At 45.7% G+C, this 20,521-nt stretch overlaps 1 protein-coding gene across 2 annotated transcripts in view; it reads left to right on the forward strand.

Annotated features, from left to right (window-relative positions):
* Positions 1 to 1,174: 1,174 nt before the first annotated feature.
* Positions 1,175 to 20,521, forward strand: part of FAR1 (fatty acyl-CoA reductase 1) — an 81,017-nt gene continuing 61,670 nt past the window's right edge. For both annotated transcript variants that reach the window (XM_074955088.1, XM_074955089.1), the window contains exon 1: positions 1,175 to 1,269. The gene's annotated coding sequence lies outside the window, so the exon portion shown is untranslated. The remainder of the gene's footprint in view (positions 1,270 to 20,521) is intronic.

A 20,521-nucleotide genomic window follows, 5' to 3' on the forward strand; every position in this document is an offset into this window, starting at 1 on the left:
CAAGCAGCTCCCAGAAGCAGCAGCATGTCCCACCCTCCGGCTCCTACACGGAGGTGTGGCCAGATGGCTCTGTGCGCTGACCTGTCTGCAGGCGCTGCCCCCACCGCTCCCATTGGCCGCGATTCCAGGCCAATGGGAGCTGCAGAGCCGGCACTTGGGGTGATGGCAGCGTGTGGAGCCCCCTGGCTCTCCCTCCGCATAGGAGCCAGACCAGGGACACGCTGCTGATGCCGGGAGTGGTGTGGAGCCCTGGGAAGCCGGGAGCCTGCCTTGTCCCGCTGCGACGGCGCCTGGACTTTTAACAGCCCAGTCAGCAGTGCTGACCCGAGCCGCCAGAGTCCCTTTTCGATCAGGCGTCCGGGTCAAAAACCCAACCCCCGGGCAACCCTAGCTGGGTCTGTGGTGTGAGCGGCCGGGCCGTGAAGTGGCGGTGGGAAGTTATATCGTGGCAGCCGGCGGGGCAGGATGGTGGGAGTGGCTGGGGTGGCGTTTGAGGACCCGGTGCCGGCGGGAGGGCTGCGTGCACCGGCAGGGTGACGGGTGGGGTACGAGCTGGGGTGAGGAGGCGCCTGGGGCTATGGGGAGAGATGGCAGGGCCATGGTGCGAGGCTGGGTTGGGCAGCAGCGTGTGTGGCTGGCCCGGGAGGTTTTGCGGCACGTTGTGGCTCTGTGGCAGCAGGGGGGCGGTTGGGGGGACGGGGCGCAATGCGGAACGGCGGCGGCGCTGGGGAGCGGTAACGGCTGGGTCACCGGCGGGCGGGGGCGCTGTGGCACAGAGTGCGGGCGCCCGTCCCACGCAGCAGCAAAGCACTGGGGGGGGAGGGGGGCTTCGGCCCAGGCTGTGACCGCTGCCCCGCAAGGGCAGGTCACGCGTCCGCTGGGCGACCGCTACTGGGCCACCCACGACGCCCCTCCCCCACCCCACAGCCCGTCGCTCGCTCCCCCGCCCGCCCTCCCTCTATTGGCGTCTTAGCCCGCGAGCAGGTGTCTTGCTACCGGGTGGGGCCGGACGGATCCGAGAATCTACCAATCAGCGGCGCATTTCGCTCGGAGAGTGGCGTGAGCGGGAGCCAATAGGAAGGTGGATAGCACGTGCCGCACAGCGGCCAATGATAGCGGCTCTTTCAGATCCGGCTGGGTTTCTGGGAAGTAGGCGGCCCGGGGCGGCAGGGGGAGAAGGGGCGGGTGGGGCTGGAAGTAGCTAGCTGCCGCTGGGCGCATCCGACGCGGAGGACGTTCAGGCTCAGCGGGGCCCGCGGCAGCACGACGGTACGGGGCGCCGCCGTGAGCGGGCCTGAGCGGGCGGGACCCCTGGTGCCTTCCCTGGGGGGAAGCGCTGAGCCCCACCCCCTCCCCCCCGCTGCCGGGGGAGGGGGCTGTCTCCGGGCAGGGTAGTTGGGTGCGGTGTCAGGAGTGCCCGGGGGAGGGGCGTGTTGGGGGCTGGGTGCCGTGCCCGGGGGGGGGGGGAAGAGGTGCGGGGACTGCTCGGGTGGGTGTTTTGCGCGTGGGGGGCGCTTCTGGCGCTGGGGGAGCACAGGGGGCAGCATCCCCAAGGAGTAACAGGGGCTGAGGCTGTCTCCGGTATAGGGGCGGTACTGGGGTTTTCTGTCTGATAGGAAGGGGATCAACACAGATTCCTCCTCAAATTGTGTGAGTTTTGTAGTTGCATTCATCATAATGCTATGGATGTGTTCGTCCTAGACCTTTAACTACCTTGTTTTAGGTATAAACTTTCTTGTGCTGTGTGGATTGATGGCTCTGTTCCGTATACTGTGACGCTGTAATGTTGCTGCATTTGCATATGTAGGACTACATGCCCTGAGAAGCCGTGGAACTCTTGCCTGATGTTAAATGATTTCTCCTAGCTTGTGCATTTCTTGGACTTCAGTCTCTTTTGGAAGGGGGATTTCGCGCCCCCCCCCCATATCTCCTCCCAGTAGTCTTGTATATGAAAAGGGGTATTGCAAAGAGCAACACCCACTCTACCGTTAGTTCATCATCATGTACTTCCTACTATTTCCCCTACTCGTGCCTTCTTATTGGTTGGGCCTCCTTGCATGGAGTAAAATACCTTTCTTCCCTACAAAGCAGCTCTCTGCTCCCTGCCTGGCAACCACTTCTCAGAGGCATTCTGTCTCCCCCTCCTAGTGTAGCTTGCTGCTCTTCTCATAGCAGCATTAAAACAGCTATGAGGGAAGGGAAGCCGCTAGAAGTAGCGGCTACTGGATGGGAAGCAGAGAGTAGCATTACAGGAAGGGACTACAGTCTCTCTTCCTGCAATACAAGAGTCTATGAGAGGATAGGGATTAAAACTGACCACTTCCTCATCTGAAGACTTTTCTGTCCAGTGGTTCCACAGAGTGGGGAAAGGTGTAGATGGGGTTATAATCCCCCGATGCCCCAGGGCTTTAGGTTGCCGTAGGTCAACAGCTGATGGAGGTGGAACTCTGACGTGCTGTATTGACAGCTAGCACTGAGTGGGAACAAAGGGGGACTTTCTTGCCTGAGGTCTGGTCATAGAGTTTAAGGCCAGATACTCAGGCTGACCACCTAGATATCATAGCTATCAGCACTCACATGCTAATTCCAACAATTGAAATTAAATCGAGGTATTACGGCCCACAGGGGACTAAACTATTACATGCTACAGGCAGAGAATAGGAGGGACCAAGTTGCATTGGTGCTGAACATCCCACAATGGTAGGGAAATAATTAAATGGGATGTACCCAGATAATACTGGCAAGTAGCACTGCAGAGGAAGGTAAAAAACCCCAAAGTCGCTGCCAGTTTGACCTGGGGAAAAATTCCTTCCTGATCCTGCATATTGTGATGAATTAGACCATGAACATGTGAGTAAGACCCAGCCAGCCAAGCACCTGAGACAGCGAATGCTTGGTGCTACTTCAGGCTAACCGTCCTTGTTCAGTGTCCCATCTTCAGCTGTGACTATCGCTGATACATCAGAGGAAGAGGATCAAACCTACCCCGTAGGATGTTTTGGGGGACATGAGCTTCTAGGAACATAAGGCATAAATCAGAAGTGACCCTCAGGGCTGTGGAGCATTGCCTCCTTCCATTACAAGCAGCTGTCCCATACAGTTGCACTCATTAATTTGTCCAGCTCTCTTTGGACAAATTAAAACTTAGGTCAACATAGCTATTGCAATCAGGGGTGTGAGAATTCCACACCCGAGTGCTGTAGTTATGCCGATTTAACCCTCAGCATAAACGTAGTTAGGTTGACAGAAGAATATTTGTTGACATAGCTGTTACAACTCAAGGAGGTGGAGTTTCGGCAGTGACAGAAAATCCATTTCTATTGCTGTAGTCCAGGGGTTGGCAACCTTTTAGAAGTGGTGTTCCGAGTCTTCATTTATTCGCTTTAATTTAAGGTTTCATGTGCCAATAATACATTTTAATATTTTTTAGAAGGTCTCTCTCTATAAGTCTATATATTGTATAACTAAACTATTGTATGTAAACAAGGTTTTCAAAATGTTTAAGAAGCTTCATTTAAAATTAAATTAAAATGCTGATCTTACGCTGCCAGCCCGCTGCTGCCCTGGGGTTCCGTTCACCTAGGCTGGCAGCAGGCTGAGCGGGGCCTGCGGGCAGGACCCTGGCTGGCAAGGGGCTGGTGGCCGGGACCCCAGATCGGCAGTGGGCTGAGTGGGGCTGGTGGCCGGGACCCCAGATCGGCAGTGGGCTGAGCCGCTCAGCCCACTGCTGCTCAGCCCGCTACCGCTCTGGGGTCCTGGCCCTGTCCACATAGAGTAGGTACCTACTTTCTCCCTGGTTCTAGCCATCCTCTTCCTCTCTCTGCACTGAGATGAGGGTGGGAGTGCGCTGAGAACAGGGCTGGGGGTGAAGGAGCAGGCTGGGGGTTGGGGTGAAGGATCTGGCCAGGAGCTAGAATGAGGGAGGGGGCAGGAGGTTTGCGTGTGGAGCAGTTACCTGGGCAGCTCCCATTTGGTGCGAAGGGTGCAGGTGGGAATGTGGAAGTGTGTGTGCAGGAGCTCCCATTTGGTGCTCAGGGTGGGCGTGGGGATGCGGGGGATGCAAGAGTCAGGGCATGGGGTGTGTGGGGGGGTGCAGGGGTCAGGGTAGAGGGCTGGGGTGTGTGTGGGGGGGTGCAGGGGTCAGGGCAGGGGGCTGGGGTTGTGGGGGTGCTCCCAGCCCCCTGCCCTGAGCGGCTCATGGCAGGGGGCTGGAGGGGATATGCCAATTCCACCCCCTTCCCCAAGGTCCCCTGAGCAGAGAGGGTGCTGTGGCTCTGATTTTCCCTCTCCCACTCCATAGCAAGGGCCGTCAGCTGATTGGCTGGAGGGAGGGAGAGAAGGAGGGGCAGGAACCCAGCATGCTGGGGGAAGAGGTGAGGGGGAGGGGAAAGCTTGCCTGCCCTGCTAGGAGAGAGTGGTGGGTGGGGGCCAGAGAAGAGTGGGCCAGGCCGGGCAGGATTTTTAATGGCACGCAGCATGCCATTAAAAATTGGCTCGTGTGCCGTCTTTGGCACGCGTGCCATAGGTTGCTGACCCCTGCTGTAGTCTGTGTCTACGTTCCAGAGTACAATGGCATAGCTATGGTGCCGTAGCTATGCTGCTGTAGTGCCCATGGTGTAGATGTGGCCGGAGGCTTGAAGAAGGTGCTGGCACCTATTATGTACAACATTTTAAAGCCTAGTTGCCTTTATGCAATTGGTATCTTTTGGTTTTTTTTAATTGCACTTCATGTGAATCCCCTAATACATTAGACGTTAATGGTGAACTCATAGTCATAGTAAGCTAGCATGAAACTGGTGAAACAGAACCTTTCTGAAACCTGAGCAGCATGAAATGCTTTGGTGAAAGGTTCATGTACGTATGTATGCTTAAGCATATTAATATAACTATTAAAATAAGAGATTCTGGCATAAAATGTCATCTTAATCAGTGCTTTATTTCATTAATCTCTGCCACCGATATTGTCTGAACTATGAATTCAGAGGGCTGAAGTAACATGCAGTGTTACTCTGTGTACTGCAATACCTGGTCATGAGCTTTAAGAGTGAGAAACCTTGTTACAATTCCTCCTTATGTTTGTTTGGTCTTTAATGAGGCTTTAACATATGCCACTTTTTTCCCCTCAAAAAGCTTTTGTACACATAGGAGAAACTGGTTTTCCAGTGATTAATAATTTTATGGGTTTTTTTAAGATTATAGAGCCAGATTGAGGCAGTCGGGAGAAAATTTATATATTTTTAGCGTTACTTTGAAAGGAACAGATGTCAAATTGATTTTTATTATTCTAATACTTAATTGTCATAAGTGATTGATACTTCAAGGTAAGTATAAACATAACTGTGATATTGGAACACATTGTAGCTGTTTAAATTTAAAACCATTTTCTCTAAAGAGGAAAAACCTTCCTGTCCCAATGCTAGTCATTTAGTATTGGGGAGTGATGGGGAGACGTGAACGTTGGGGGACAGTAATGGGTTTGGTTTTCTGGATGTATTCGTGAATTTTTCAAGCCCTAAGATGGTAAGACCCGTTATCTTTGGTAAGCAGAGGCTGATACATGTCTTGTAAACTTGAGGTACCACCGTTTACCTCTGTCTCCTGAAAAGGCAAAGGAGCTCTCTGTTGCTCTCCCACTGCAGAGCTTCCTAGCTGTAGAGAGGGCATGTCTATCCCGTCTCTTGGCTGCTGTAAGAGGGCGCTCTTTCATTTGCTGCTTTTCAGGCTCTGTTTTTTAGGCTTCTCTATGTGAATAATTCTAGTTCTTGATTCTGCTGCAGTTTAATAGCCTTTCTGAGCATCTGAAGTGTGAAACTGACACTGTAAGAAGTAAGTTCTCCCCTATTGCAACTGCTGTTCAAAAATCTTTCCCTCTCCTCTTTCCACTTCCCCATTCTGTTCCTCCTACAGTTTTTTGTTGCAATTCTTCCCCACCAGTTCATCACCAACAATTTCCCCCACTCCATTTCCTTTTATTGGTGGAGGAAGGCAGACCTGCACTTGAAAGAAGTAAGTTCTCCCCTATTGCAACTGCTGTTCAAATAGATTCCCTCTCCTTCCTGGGACTGCTGTTCTTGCCTCTGTCTGCAGCACTAGGAGGAGGTAGGAGCTGTTGAATGTCTCCTGCTGACTTAGGAGGTGGAGATAGGTGCTAAACCTCCTACCACCAGTTCCCCTTCATGATAAAGTAGTGGCTTTTGTAGGCCAATCTGTCCCCACCCACCTAATGCCACTGGGGATACTGAGGTGTCATGTTCCTTCTCCAGATCTTAATTAATTTTACTTGTGATAGATCCCTGATGAGCAAGGCAGAAACTTGTTTGTTTGGCCTGCAGTTTGTCTCTCCCTGCTTGAGTGAAGTATGGTGGAAGTCTGAGAATTGTATGATTCTGGAGACTGCACAATGAATTAAAGTGTGATTTAACTGTGAAATATAACTCTCTAAAAGTGGCGTATGTGGTTCTAAGCTTGTCTACTCTATCTCAAGTATCCTCAGTTTACAAGTAGAAAGATCATAGGCTGATAGACTTTTTTTTTAATCTAAGAATCAGGCTATGTTTGTTCTCGTGAAGCAACAGTAATATGTTCTGTAGACTTAATTAGGGGTTCACTTACATCTATGCCAGGGGTTCTCAAACTGGGGCTCGGGAGCCCTCAGGGGGTCATGGTGTTATTACTTGGGGGGTTGGGAGCTGTCAGCCTCCACCCCAAACCCCGCTTTGCCTCCAGCATTTATAATTGTGTTAAATATATTAAAAAGTGTTTTTAATTTATAAGGGGGGGGTCACACTCAGAGGCTTGCTGTGTGAAAGGGGTCACCAGTACAAAAGTTTGAGAACCACTGATCTATGCTAACCTACTGTTTACTTTGTGTTTTCACAAGTGTAACAATTTGGAAGTCAGTAAATAATCCATCCATTCACATGTAGAAATCAAATTACTGTCCACTAAGGTGTGTGGTGTAAAAAAACAAACAAACAAAACCTTACATTAATTGCCAGGGTAAGCATGTTTGACTCTGAACGCAGGGATCAACTCTGTTGAGTAAAAAGTTGCCATCTTCAGTCACTTTTTAGATTAGAATTGCTCTCTTAATCCCTGGCTATGTGGTGCTTGTTTAATCCATAACTTGTTTATTTTTTGTTAGGTTTACAACAAGCATACCACTTATCTGTAGTAAGTTTTAGCACGTGAAGGACACCAGTCATCAAATGCTTTCTTCATGTGTACACTGTTTTGACATTTCTTGAGGAAGCAATCCCAAAAATTACCAGGGGAAAATGCCAGCACACAAATGACAAACTAAAAGTTTGAAAGCCTGATGCTTTTAGTTTTAAATGCTGTAATAAATAAGGGGTGAGGTGTGGGGGGAACTCCTTTGATTGACACCCAGCCAGTTAGCTGTAAAATCCCTCTTGGTAGCTGTTCTTTACTTGCTTTACCTGTAAAGGATTAAAAAGTCCCCCAGGTAAACAAAAGAAAAAAGTGGGCACCTGACCAAAAGAGCCAATGAGAAGGTAGAACTTCTTAAAATGGGAAAAGAAACTTTCCCTTTGTCTGTTCTCTGTGAGCTGAAGGGTTAGAGTAGCCATGCTTTAAGCAGCTATGCCAGGTATGATTATAAGTCATCAGATCATGCCTAGAACTACTTAGAATCATAGAACATCAGGGTTGGAAGGGACTTCAGGAGGTCATCTAGTCCAAGCCCCTGCTCAAAGCAGGACCAATCCCCCGCTTATCTGAACTCCAGTGTGTAAGTAGATGAGAATGTTTAACTAGATGCGATTAGGGTTATTTCTTTTATTTCTTATTGGCTTGCGGATTCCTCTGTGCTAACCCCAGATGCTTTTGTTTGCTTGTAACCTTTAAGCAAGAGGTGGGCAAACTATGGCCCGCAGGACCCTCCTGCCCGGCCCCTGAGCTCCTGGCCCAGGAGGCTAGCCCCAGCCCCTCCCGCGCTGTTCCCCCTCCCCCGCAGCCTCAGCGCGCTGCGCTGCCGGCACAATACTCCCGGTGGCGGGGCTGCAGAGCTGCGGCCTGACCCGGTGCTCTGGGCGGCGGGGCTGTAGCGCCACCAGCCACTGGCGCTCCAGGCAGCGTGGTAAGGGGGCAGGGAGCAGTGGGGGTTGGATAGAGGGCAGGGGAGGTCGGGGTGTGGGTGTGGATAGGGTTTGGGGTGATCAGAGGGTGGGGAACGGGGGGGGGGTTGGATGGGGCAGGAGGTCCGGGGGGGGGAGGGGGGTGTCAGGAATGAGAGGGAGGATTGGATGGGGCGACAGGGGGCAGTCAGGGGTGGAGGTTCCGTTCCGGGGGTGGTCAGGGGACAGGGAATAGGGGGCGTTGGATGGGGAAGGAGTCCTGGGGGAGCTGTCAGAGGCCGAGAAGCTGGGGGGTCAGATAGGAGGCAGGGGCCGGGCCATGCCTGGCTCTTTGGGGAGACACAGCCTATACTACCCAGCCCTCTGTACAATTTTGGAAACCCGATGTGGCCCTCAGGCCAAAAAGTTTGCCCACCCCTGCTTTAAGCTGAACTAGAAAGCTATTTTGGGTGCTTGATTTTTGGAATTAGGCTTTTGCTTAATTTTAAAAGAGCAAGTTCCAGATGTGTGTGTATTTTTTGTTTTTAATAAAATTTACCTTTTTTAAGAACAGGATTGGATTTTTGGTGTGTACTGAATATACATTAGGCATAGTAGCAACAGTATAACACACCATAAAAGCTGTATCCTGGCTACCCAGGATGATGACTAATGGTGATGGTGAGGGGGCAGATGAGGAAGATATCTAAAACTTCAGGCTGCTCTGTAAGTATGTGGCTGCTCAGATCATTCTGTACAATGTTTACCTACCTTACTAGATTGGAATGTTTTTAACTTTGCTAAGTGTGTTAATAAAACTATTACAATTACAGAAGGTTTTTCCTAGATGTGAGTGTTGTCATTGGTGTGCACATTGGGGCTCCCCACTGAACAGTAATTCTGATAATGTTAGGTCTGATCTTGGGACAAGAACCTACCAAATTTCAGAAAGCTTAATTAGGAAAACAAAATCAGTAATATAATCAATATACAATATCTATCTATATCGGATAATAGTGAGTGGTTGTTGCTATGTACGACATGGGTTGACAAGATTATTATATTTTGGTTCTGTAAATTCCTCGGACGGCTTCTGAAAGAGCAGTGATTGGCTATTGCTCATGCTTCCCATGACTCTCTTGGGGAGAAACTGCCGGGTTTCATTTTTTTAAGCCTGTTTGTATTAGTGTAACTGAGACTGTTAGGGTAGACCACAATATTTTGGATTACAATACAATTAGTAGTGTGCTCTGAGTTACACATTCTCCTCAGCAAACCTAGAATTTGTATGTCTTTTGCTCACCCAATGGCTGGTTTCATGTTCTTGAGTGCATTCCAGACTCATGAGAGGTTGTCACCACCTGCCCTGTAAGCCTGGGTACCTTAGATGCTCTGCTGCTGTGGCTCACAGGCTAGACAGCCAGCAGACAAGCGTGCTGCAGTTTCCTGAATGTCTGTGTGCCTTGCAGCCCTGATTCAGCACTCTGACCCCAGCAGCTTGCCTAGACACAGTAGCCTTGCCCTGGTCTCCACCAGCCTTGGTTACTATTTGCAGGGTGACCCCAAGACATCCTTAGTCCTGAATTTCCCCAAAATCGTTTGCCCTTTGGTGTCCAGCCCTTTCCTGGGACACTCGGGGAAGACTAAGGTTTGTTGCTCCTTTTAAAGAGACAAAAGAACAGCAGCTTGTTGCTTTAACTGGAGTTAACAATCACTTCAATTCAGTCACGTCATTGGGTTGGTTGGCTTAGATTGAAAGTAAAACAAGTGTATTAATAAAAAGAGAGGTTTTAAATGACTTGAGGTACAAGGGATAAAGAAAAAAATAGTTACAAGCAAATAAAAGTAAAATATGCTTTCTAGTGGCTAAGGTCTGGTCTAAGCTAGAAAATTAGGTTAGTCTACTATGTCGGTCGGGGATGAAAAATTCACATCTCTGAGCAGTGTAGGTAAGCTGACCTAAATCCCAGTGTAGTTAGCTCTACGTTGGTGGAAGAATTCTTCTGTCAACCTAGTTGCCACCTCTTGGAGAGATGGATTACCTATGATGATGGGTGAATCCCTCAGATTGGCCAAGGTAATGTCTATATTGAAGCTCTACAGTGGTGCAAATTTGCCACTGGAGCGTTTTATGTGTTGACAAGCCCTTAGGCTTAACTCAACAAGCGACACTTGAATCAAGGTAGATGTTATACCAATCTTTCTTTCCTGCCATGGCTGAGTTTCTCTCAGTCACGTGCTGGTTTCCCTTGACTTTGTTGGTGAAAGATCTGTGTGTATGTGGGTTTCTCACCTATATGCACTCCCCAGAGACTTCAACACTGTTGGTTGAAGGACCTATCTTTCTCAGCTTGCAAGAGCTCTGGCCCCATGTTGGTGCAGTGATAGGTGCCATGATGTTTTTGTGTCTCCTTATATCTTTGGATGACCTCATGCTTTTGTTCTCTTCCTGAGGACTTCCCTTCCCACTGTTACTTCATATGTAAATGGGGCTTTCATTGTTTAGATTCCATCATGCTTAACTTACAGAGGAGACAGTGGTCTTCCCTCCTGTCTGGGGGGAATGTGCATGCATCTCTCCCTTTGTTTGGTCACAGACGTTAAAGTGTAAAATTGGTGAGCATCCATGATTCCTTATATAATGTTAATACATACTTTTTACAATGATATTAATCTCTAGTGTCACCCATTTTCATATGCCCGTTTTAGGTACAGATTAGGACAGCAGTGAGTTGGGACATATTGGGCTGGTCAGGCCAGCTGAAACTCACTGCTACATACTAGGCAGTCCTTTGCCATCTGACACTGGGGTGCTCTTAAGGTCCCACCTGGCTGAAAACTATCTGGAATTAAATTCAGACAAGATGGAGAAGCTGATGGACTGACTGTAGAGGGATTAAAGGACAGCAGCAAGGGACATGTGAAAGCATAGCCCGAATGTGACTGATCACTTTGTTGTGAGGGTATGTTTGCTCTCTGTCTCAGTGGCTTGAAATGTCAGGGCTGGTCTACACACTCCTTGTGCCAGTTTAACTAAAATCACTTAAATATTAATTTAGTTGAATGAAGGCAAACTGCTTTGAGGACACGCTGAGATCAATTTACAACTGACCTATATTGAATTAGCATAATTTGTTTGTAAACTGACTTTAAGTGTGTCCGCAAAGGGGGTTTTCCCCAGTTTAACTCAATGGATTTAAAAAATCAAACTTAATACCTTTTACCATATTCAAATGGTCCCGAGGCTGCATCATTTTCAGAGGAAGACTTTGTCATAATTATTCCAACACTTTTCACCTTCTGACTAGGTTCCTGTAGTTTATTTTACATGGTGCTACCCTACAAAGGTTCTCGGAAGCTTCAGCTAGTACAGTATGTGGCCACATGTTTGTCAAAAGGATAACGTGAATGTGAGTTTGTAGCACAGCTGGTTCAGGCTCTTCATTGGCTACTAGACTGCACTTGAACACACACACAAGTACCACCAGCAGGGCTATACCTATCCAAAAGTGCCAGTGACAAAAGCAGTCTCATCCAGACCAACTCAACAGTGGCCCAAGTTTTTGAGGTCAGTGCGTTTGCAAGTTGCAAATTTTATTATTGGGCAAAGTATGGGGGAAAAGATGGATAGGCAAGAAAAGAAGGTATGAAAACTGACGACAGTGTGACCTTAATGGCACAGCCATAACTTTCAGTTAGATTTCATTTGCAGCAAGGGCACTGTGACGGGGTTCCTGGGATGCAGCCTGAACTGTGGGATCACTGAGCCCTCTGTCCCACCAACCTGGGCTGCCTCTCACACTGACACTGTTGACAGGTTACAAACTTGTGGCAAGTACTGCACTTATAGAGACACCCACAGGCAGAGAGACACCCAACTGAATGACGTTAATGCTTCTCCCAGCCACTCATGAACCAACAGTAGTGAGGCTCCAGTCAGTTCTCTCCAGCTCCCCAGTCTTGCACCCCAGAACTGTTCCATCTTGTACTGGTCAGAAACCTGACCAGTGTCAGTTCATTATCTAGTCTGTTCCTTCTCAATGTGGAGGGGACACACACTTGCCTTTGTAAACTGAGCTGAGATTTCCTTAGCACTTCAACCAATACGCACTGTTTTAGGTAAAATTTAAAACTGATTTATTAAGTGATTATAAGTAGTAAGCATAGAGATCAAAGTTCGTTACCTAAGAAATAAAATAAATTCAGTCTAAGTTCTATAAACTAAACAGGATTTGAATCAAGCAGTGTCTCACCCTGACTGATGGTATAGTTCAGTGGTGGGCAACCTGCAGCCCATCAGGGTAATCTGATTGCGGGCTGAGACACACTTTGCTGTCGTTGACTGTCCGCGGACACAGTCCTCCTGCAGCTCCCAGTGGCCACGGTTTGCCAGCTCCTATTGGCCAGGAACAGCAAACTGTGGCTACTGGGAGCTGCAGGGGGCCGTGCCTGTGGACGGTCAACATCAGCAAAATGTCTCACAGCTGCAATCAGATTATCGTGATGGGCTCACAGGTTGCCCACTACTGGTATAGTTCCTCAATACACAGGTTGGAATTGCCTTCCAGCCCAGAACCACGCTCCCCCGTTCAAAGTCTTTATCCTCCAGATGTTTTTTCCATGTGTTGAGTTGTTGGGGGAGGGGAATGAGGCCAAGTCATGATGTCACTTCCCCTCTTTACAGTTTCTTCCAGCTTGCTGGAGAGATCTATGCTTGTGGCATAGGTGTCCTCCTCCATTGGTTAAGCATTCTCCATTGTCTACGTGCTCTCTCTGAGAAGTCTTTTGGGATGGCTATTGGGAAAACGGATTCCTTTTAATGGGCCATTAGCACATCTGGGTATTCAATTGTTGTACCTGAAAGGCAGATTGTGGGTGTTCCCAACCTTCCAACATAGTTCAGTAACACACGTACAGCATAACTTCACATACAATCCAACAGGACATTAGTGTTCGACAGATCAACACTTTTTTAAATACCTCACAAGGCATACTTTGTACAAAGCATATCATGATTATATGATAGTGGTGAATATGGGGGTTCCAGGGTGCTGCCTTGAGGTACAGAGTGCCACAGGCACTTCTAAATTTCACATAAAAGTTAACATGAGGTATATAATTGAACATTGAGCAAGGAGTTCTGACCCCATCTCAGCTAATGAATTATTGTGTGGTTTGTCTGTCATGGTGAACCTTTAAGGAAGTTAAAGGATTATTCCCCTGATCTTCAGACCTAGATCTGCCGTGTTATGATGCCAAAAGGATTACAAGTACTGCTCCTGGGGGAATTCTGTATCACTGTGCACGTGCAGAATTCACTTCCCCTGCAGATTTCTTTGCTTCCCCGCAGAAAAATGACTTCTGATGGGGAAGCAAAGAGAAACCTCTAGTGGTCGCGCGCCCCTTCCTGGAAGCTCTGGCAGGTTGGTTTGGGCACCGGGCATGTGGGGCTGGGCAATTGTGTGTGAGAGAGAAACATTCTGTCCCTCTTGCATGCTGTTGCAGTGTGCTCAGCATGGAGGGGCAGGGCTTTGGGGTTGCGCAGGCTCTGATCACTCAGGCAGAGCAGAATGTAGCAGCCTGCCTGCTTAGTGAATTGTTTAATGAATTGTTCCCATTGTCTTTGTGAATCCCCCCGGAGTATAAAACAGGCGTAAAAGTTTTAACGCTCCTTTACATTGCCAAAGTAGTGTAAAGGCATCTTATTGTAAGGACAGTATGGCTTATAAATGCTTATGGTGCTTTAGTGATTAGAACTGGTCTAAATTTTTGGACTGAACACATTTTCTATCAAAATATGCTCCATGAACAGTTTGCTACTGACCTTTCTGGAAATGAGCAGTAGCCAATATAAATTGTGAGTTTGATTCACCAGCCGTCACTTGCTCTTCGGTTGCTTATGATGTAGCACTGAGCATATGGCTTCATATATTTGTTGACTAATAACTAGAAATAAAGGTTCAAACCTAGCTACATTATTAGACAAATGAGGTTTGTTTATTTCCTTTAATGCTCTCCACTCCCATTTTCCATCCATTGTATTGTATTTTAAATAAATTACCAAAATAATTGAAACCAGCATGATTATATTGTGTTATTTTGACAAATAAAATATGCAGAATTTTGCAGAATTTTAAAATGTATGCAGAATTTTAAAATTTTTGGTGCGGAATTAACCCAGGAATAAAGTATATATGTAGCAAGCAGGGTTAGTAGCAGTGCTGCTTCAAAATTGTAAACCTAGTGCTCACAGCCTCACTCAGATAGGTGTTTTACGAAAATGGATAATGCTGTATCTAGAAAATTCATGACCTACATGTCATGTACAAACCATGAAAAAAATTGTCAGTATGTGATAAGCTCTTAAAGACAAGTCAAAGTGGGGGTGGGGAGGAAGAGCAAGGATTTAGGAGGAATTGAAAAGGGTTTGAGGAAGTGACTTTGCTTACTGCCTGTTATGCCTCTTGATCATCAGACTACAGTTCATCTAGCCATGTCAGCTTCTACCTGAGCATATATATTTTTAATTTGGCTTAAACTGATTTACAGATCTGGACTAATATACAAAATGGAGTTTCTTTCCATTAGTAGTTGTATATTAGGTTAGTTGATCATATCAGATTGTGGGAATACACAGTTACTTTCCTCTAGTCAGCCTGTTGTAATTGAAAGAAACCCTGGGAACATACTTGCCCTGCCGTGCATACATCTTCACGTAGTCTGTTGGAAGGTGTTCACCTTGCTGGTGTAGCCATGTGGATGTATCCCATTCAAACTGATTTAATGGGATTGTTTCTGACGTGGTGTTCAGGATTAGATTAATTCAGGGATTCTGGTGATGTACAGACCAACCCATTATTGCTCTTGACAATGCTGACTGAGTTGTCTTGGGATGTCATGGCCTCTTTGACGACTGTGGGAATTCTCTGGTGGCTTCTGACTACTTTTAGGTGGGAATACGCTGAATTTTAGGTAGGAGTGTAGTGATAAAATTGTCATGGTCTGGCAAACGCTTTTATCAGCCTCACGTCAAGACCTTCCTAGATCCTGTTTTGATGGTTATCCAAACCCAAACATCCATTTGAATTCTAAGGCTGGAGATATAAATACTGTCCAGCTACTGGATCAGTGCATTGATGGTTTGGGCCAGGGGTTTTCAAACTGGGGGTCGTGACCCCTGAGGGGGTCACGAGGTTATTATGTGGGGCCATCCTCTGGTGAGAAGCATCTAAGTTTGTAAGGGCATTGAAGGTGTTAAGATCAGCTTAGAATGCATTTTGTTTTTATTTCATTTGACCAAATCTTACCTGTTGTGCTTTGACTTGATTTTAAGTGATTATATCTTTTGTAGTTAATACATTTGTTTTTGTTCTACCTGAAGCAATGCATTTGGTTTGAAGAGTGTCAGAGATTCCCCTTGAGATAACAAGCCTGGTACATATCAATTTCTTTGTTAAATTGACAAACTCATAAACTTGCAGTGTCCATAACTGGACACTGCAAGATGGAGGTTCCTAGGGTTGTGCCTGGGACCAGAGATATTGGTTAATGTCATTCGGTTGCACAATCCAAGCAGCGGCTGGCCAAAAGCGCTCGCTCATGTAGCTGGGAGCAGCTTACATGCTAGAGGCTATGCGTGAACAGCCCAGGAGTGGGGGTTCTCACAGCAGAGCAGGGTAACGCTGGCTCCCAGAGTTGAGGATTGGAGTGACCTAGCAGATCACTAGTCCAGATAACAGGAGAACGTCACACCTGCTACTTGTACTTGCCACAGCTCAGATTTTAGGTAAGCTTCTGGTCTTTAATGGTCCACTTGTTAGCATTATGTACCTTTATTTCCCCTCTCATCTTTCTTATACCCACTCTTGTCTCCTTCTTTTTTTATTGGGCTTAAACTAAAACTTGAACATCTGTTGGAACTAAACTTAATACAGAATTTCAAGAAAGCCTCAGAGACAATAGAGGGCTGATCCTCCCTTTGAAATTTTGTTACGAAGGCAGCCAAATCCTCTGTGTCCAGACAAATCTGGAAAATATCCTTCTGATTCAACAACACACTTGCTATAAAATAGCAATGTGGATTTCTGAAGCATCTTATCTAGAGATTCATAGATCTTAATGTGTGTTACAAAGCAATGAGTTAAATATTTGCTGCACTGACTGAAGAAAAACAGAGCAGCCATTGTATGCCCTACAATAGTACTTGCTCAGCCTTAGACACTAGAACTTTTTACTGAAAGAGGAAATGTTGGCCAAGAAGCTGGACTTATTGTTCCCTGTTTGTCTTTTTAAAGTGCCTGGGGAGTTTTAACTTCTATCGGAGATGGGCTGAAGGAACCTTTTATTGAACATTTTATTCAAAGCATCCAGCTGCCTTTTCAACAAGGAATGCAGGCCCTGAATTCTGGGCTAAAAAATACTGACATAAATTCTTCTCCAACAGTGTTCAGCAGAAGCTTCCCATGGAGGATACAGAACTACATAGTTAAGAAAAAATTGTCTTGGTCTTTTATGTGAACAACAGTACAGAAATAAACTAGTCATCCAACTGTTTACATTATTTCTGCTTTAAATCAAGAACCTTTAAAAACCATTTGCATTAAATTCTCTAAACCGTCATAATCTCTTTTGCTTGTTGTTAGTTCTGTGAATAATGGCAACTGTCAGTCTGCCAGATTCCAAATGACTAGTTGCTACTTTATAGGAATTTTGGTGTTGCAAGTGCTAGATTTGACATTACTGAAGCGATCAGGAATATCTGGATGTTTGTAAAAGACATAGCTGTTTATATAAATCATTTGGTTAACCCAGGAAAAAGAAAAGGCGTACTTGTGGCACCTTAGAGACTAACAAAATTATTTGAGCATAAGCTTTCATGAGCTACAGCTCACTTCATCGGATGCCTGTAGCTAATGTAGCTCACGAAAGCTTATGCTCAAATAAATTTGTTAGTCTTTAAGGTGCTACAAGTAACTCCTTTTTCTTTTTGTGAATACAGACTAACATGGCTGCTACTCTGAAACCAGGAAAAAAAAAAAAGCACTTCTTTCTGGCTTAATGGTGATTTTTAGCACACTGCATCTCATTCAAAACTGAAAGGAATTTTTCAGACAAAGATGACCTGCTGCAAACAATGATGGTGAGAGCTTCTAAAACGAAAAGGTAACAAGAATCTCTTGAAAGTGTGAGGCCAGAGGTTCTCAGACTGGTCCGCGGACCACCTATGGTTCGCGAGCTCTATTCAGGTAGTCCATGAATAGTTCCCTCTAAGGTCTGTGCCAGGGCAGCTGCACACGAGAGAATGAAGGGCCACCCACCTAATTAGTGGCAACACGCAGGCGTGGCGCCACTAATTAGGTGCCTGGACCCTGGAGAAGATGCACATGTAAGGTGAGGTGGTGGCCTGGGGGCAGGGGAGAATAAGGGGCAGTGGGGTGAGAAGGGGGGGCTGGGAATTTGGGACATAAAGGGCTGTGGCAGCCAGAGAAAGGCGACTTTCCCCACCTCCAGGGCTGCGGCTGCCGGGGAGAGACCCCCTCCCTCCTTCCCAGCCTCAGCTCTGTGGCTGCTGTGGTGCGGGAGAGACGCCACCTGCTTCCCAGCCCCAGCTTAGGGGAGAGAGGGCACATCCATCACATTAGTAAGGCAAGACTACTGATATTAAAATATGAGTGTTGTGCTTTTATTTATAGAACAAAAAACATTAATAATTAAGCTTTTTTTATGTAGCGCTTTTATCCAAAGCACTTTACAATAGTTAGCTAATAGTGTAAACAACATTTGGAAAGCTCATTAAGTGGTCCGCAGAGACCCTCAGCAATTTTCAAGTGGTCTGCGAAGAAAAAAGTTCGAGATCTACTGTGTTAGGCAATCTTAGTTTTTTCCTTAATTTTAATTAATGTCAAAAATGTCATATGGCTAGCCAATGGAATTCACATCTTTAATACAAGTAGCATGCATCTTCAGATAAACTCAATTTATTCATGAGCTGGCTTTCAGTCCCTGCCTATGCTATAGGATATGATTTTTGCAAGCACTGTTGCAACCATAAGTATTCCTGTAACACAGTCAGTGCAAAAGTTGCTACGTACAGTGCATTGGTATTGACCCATCCTTAACCTTGCTCAGAGCAAGTGCAAACCCTAAGCACCTTGTCATCTATTAGTGTTGCCTGCTCTGCTTTGGTTCAGTGTCTGAGTAGGCTGCAAGCATTGGTTTAATGTTTGCAAGGAGCACTCTCTGCGAACATGGCATACTGTGTGCAACCAAAACAGAAACTGTTTGTGTGGATTTGCTGCACTGTTACGACTTGTACTGGCTCAGTGGTGCTGGTGCAAGTTTTAGTATTGCAGTTGAGTTATTTTAGACTTGATAAATCACTATAGCTAACATCTCATAAAACAAAATAGAGGCTTGGATGGCCACAGTCTAAAACAATCACGCCTGGGAACTTCTTGACCTGTACTTTTTCTTTTCTAATATCAGACTCTGCCATAAGCTATATCTCTTGTTTACTAAAATATGTATCTTTACAAAACACTGCTTTTGAGAGGCTAAAATTTGTTAATCTTGTTTGTCCTGGGTGCTGTACAAAGAGGCTGAAATACTGTTTGAGACCTTGGGATAGTACATTAGAAATAAATAATAGCAACAAAGACCATCCTTATCCCCATATAATTTAGAATCTAAAACACAAGAGTACAAAGGTTTGGGGATGAGGATATAGCATTAAGCATCTGAAGATGTTGGTGAATTAGTACAGTTTTATGTTGTGATGGAGGTAGGATAAGGAAATGGCAGAGATAGAACTTGAGAGTAGGAAAAGGAAGGAAGAGAAAGATAATGTTACACCAAAATGTTGTACCAATAAAATAAAAACCAGCAGGATCTTATTAGAGGGGAAAGGCAAAATGCCACATTTATTGTAAATATAATAAAGAAATATAAAACTCACACTGTCCTATCGTTACTTATTCCTTGCTTAACTATATATATATATATATATATATATATATATATATATATATATATATATATATTCATTCATTCATTCATTCATACCAGTTCTGCATAGGGGTTTATAGTTACCAGCCTAGAGGTTGCTCGTGACAGGGTACTGGCCAGGTAACCTGTACACGAGAGTGGAGCCGAGTCCGTGTCAGATGCGCATCCGATGCTCCTGAAGGGTAGTGGCAGAACTGGAGACTCAAAGTTCTCAGTCCTTAGTATCCATTTTTATAGGAATTTCTTCCTATGCCAGTCCATGGAATTTGCTTTGTCATATTGTTAGTCATGACTGCTCCAGGACGGCTGTCAGGTGCTCATCAGCTTTCTTCATCCTTTGAATTGGTCGGGTGGATCCCAGTCTGCCCTCCGGTGGGGTTCTCTGGTTGTCTCCACCTGGCGTCTTCTTCGGCCAATCGATGTTAAATTCCTAGGCTGGCACTTCCCTGATTATTCAAAACCCACCATTCATCCACATACATTCCTTACTTTAATAAAAAAACGTATTTCTCATTTCACCGAGTATTGTTATTTTATTTGAGACTCCCTGTCTTTTAACATTCCTTCGGTATTGCCTTTCTTCTATTATACAAAGGTGTTATTTATTTGAGACTCCCAGTTTTTTAACATTCCTGATCCAAACTATAGAGGGTGGGGGGTCTCTATGTGACATTTCTATGAGTGCCGCTCCAATTCGCGGTTCTTCATGGGTGTTACAAACAATCATGTCAATCTCCATCACAAAGTATCTGTTTGCAAAGTAGAGCCAATTGAACATAACCATTTGAGAAAGTAACGTTAATTGATTGGTTTACATTTATAAGCGTCAATCTCAATTACAATCAATGAAAAGCGCCAATACAGAGAAAGCAGAGTCAATTGAGCGGTTTGCAAGGTACGGTTTGCAAGCTTTAATACAGAATTGTAAATCAATATTGCAGATTTACAATTATGTCAAATAGAAGAATTATAAATGCAGATTTAATAAATATTATGAATCAATATTGCAGGTTTACAATTTCTTATGAACAGAATCACAAATATTGGAATATGCCTACATAATCCCCCTTTTGACACTAAGATATACAGATAATCGTCAGTGTCACCTATTATGTAGCCTGTTCAAGAGGAGGTACTGTGAGGCTATTTGACTCTGCGATTCTAATCGAGTGTACATTCTTTTTATCCAAAAACCCATACCACACATTCCGATTATGCAGATACAATTTAATAATAAAACTATTATCAAGGGATGTAGCATTACTGATAGGATACCAGTGGTGGTTGGGGACCATCCAGAGAATATATCATACCAGTGATAAGTTGTTATTTGTTTTTCTGCTGTGGCAATTCTTAACATGTCCCCATTGGTATGTATAATATGAATAGTTCGATTTCCCACCTGATCATTTGTTTGTTCTAGAAAATGTGTCACTTCTTTA

Source organism: Natator depressus, chromosome 6 (genome assembly GCF_965152275.1).
Source record: "Natator depressus isolate rNatDep1 chromosome 6, rNatDep2.hap1, whole genome shotgun sequence".
In the NCBI taxonomy this organism is placed as follows: domain Eukaryota; kingdom Metazoa; phylum Chordata; order Testudines; family Cheloniidae; genus Natator; species Natator depressus.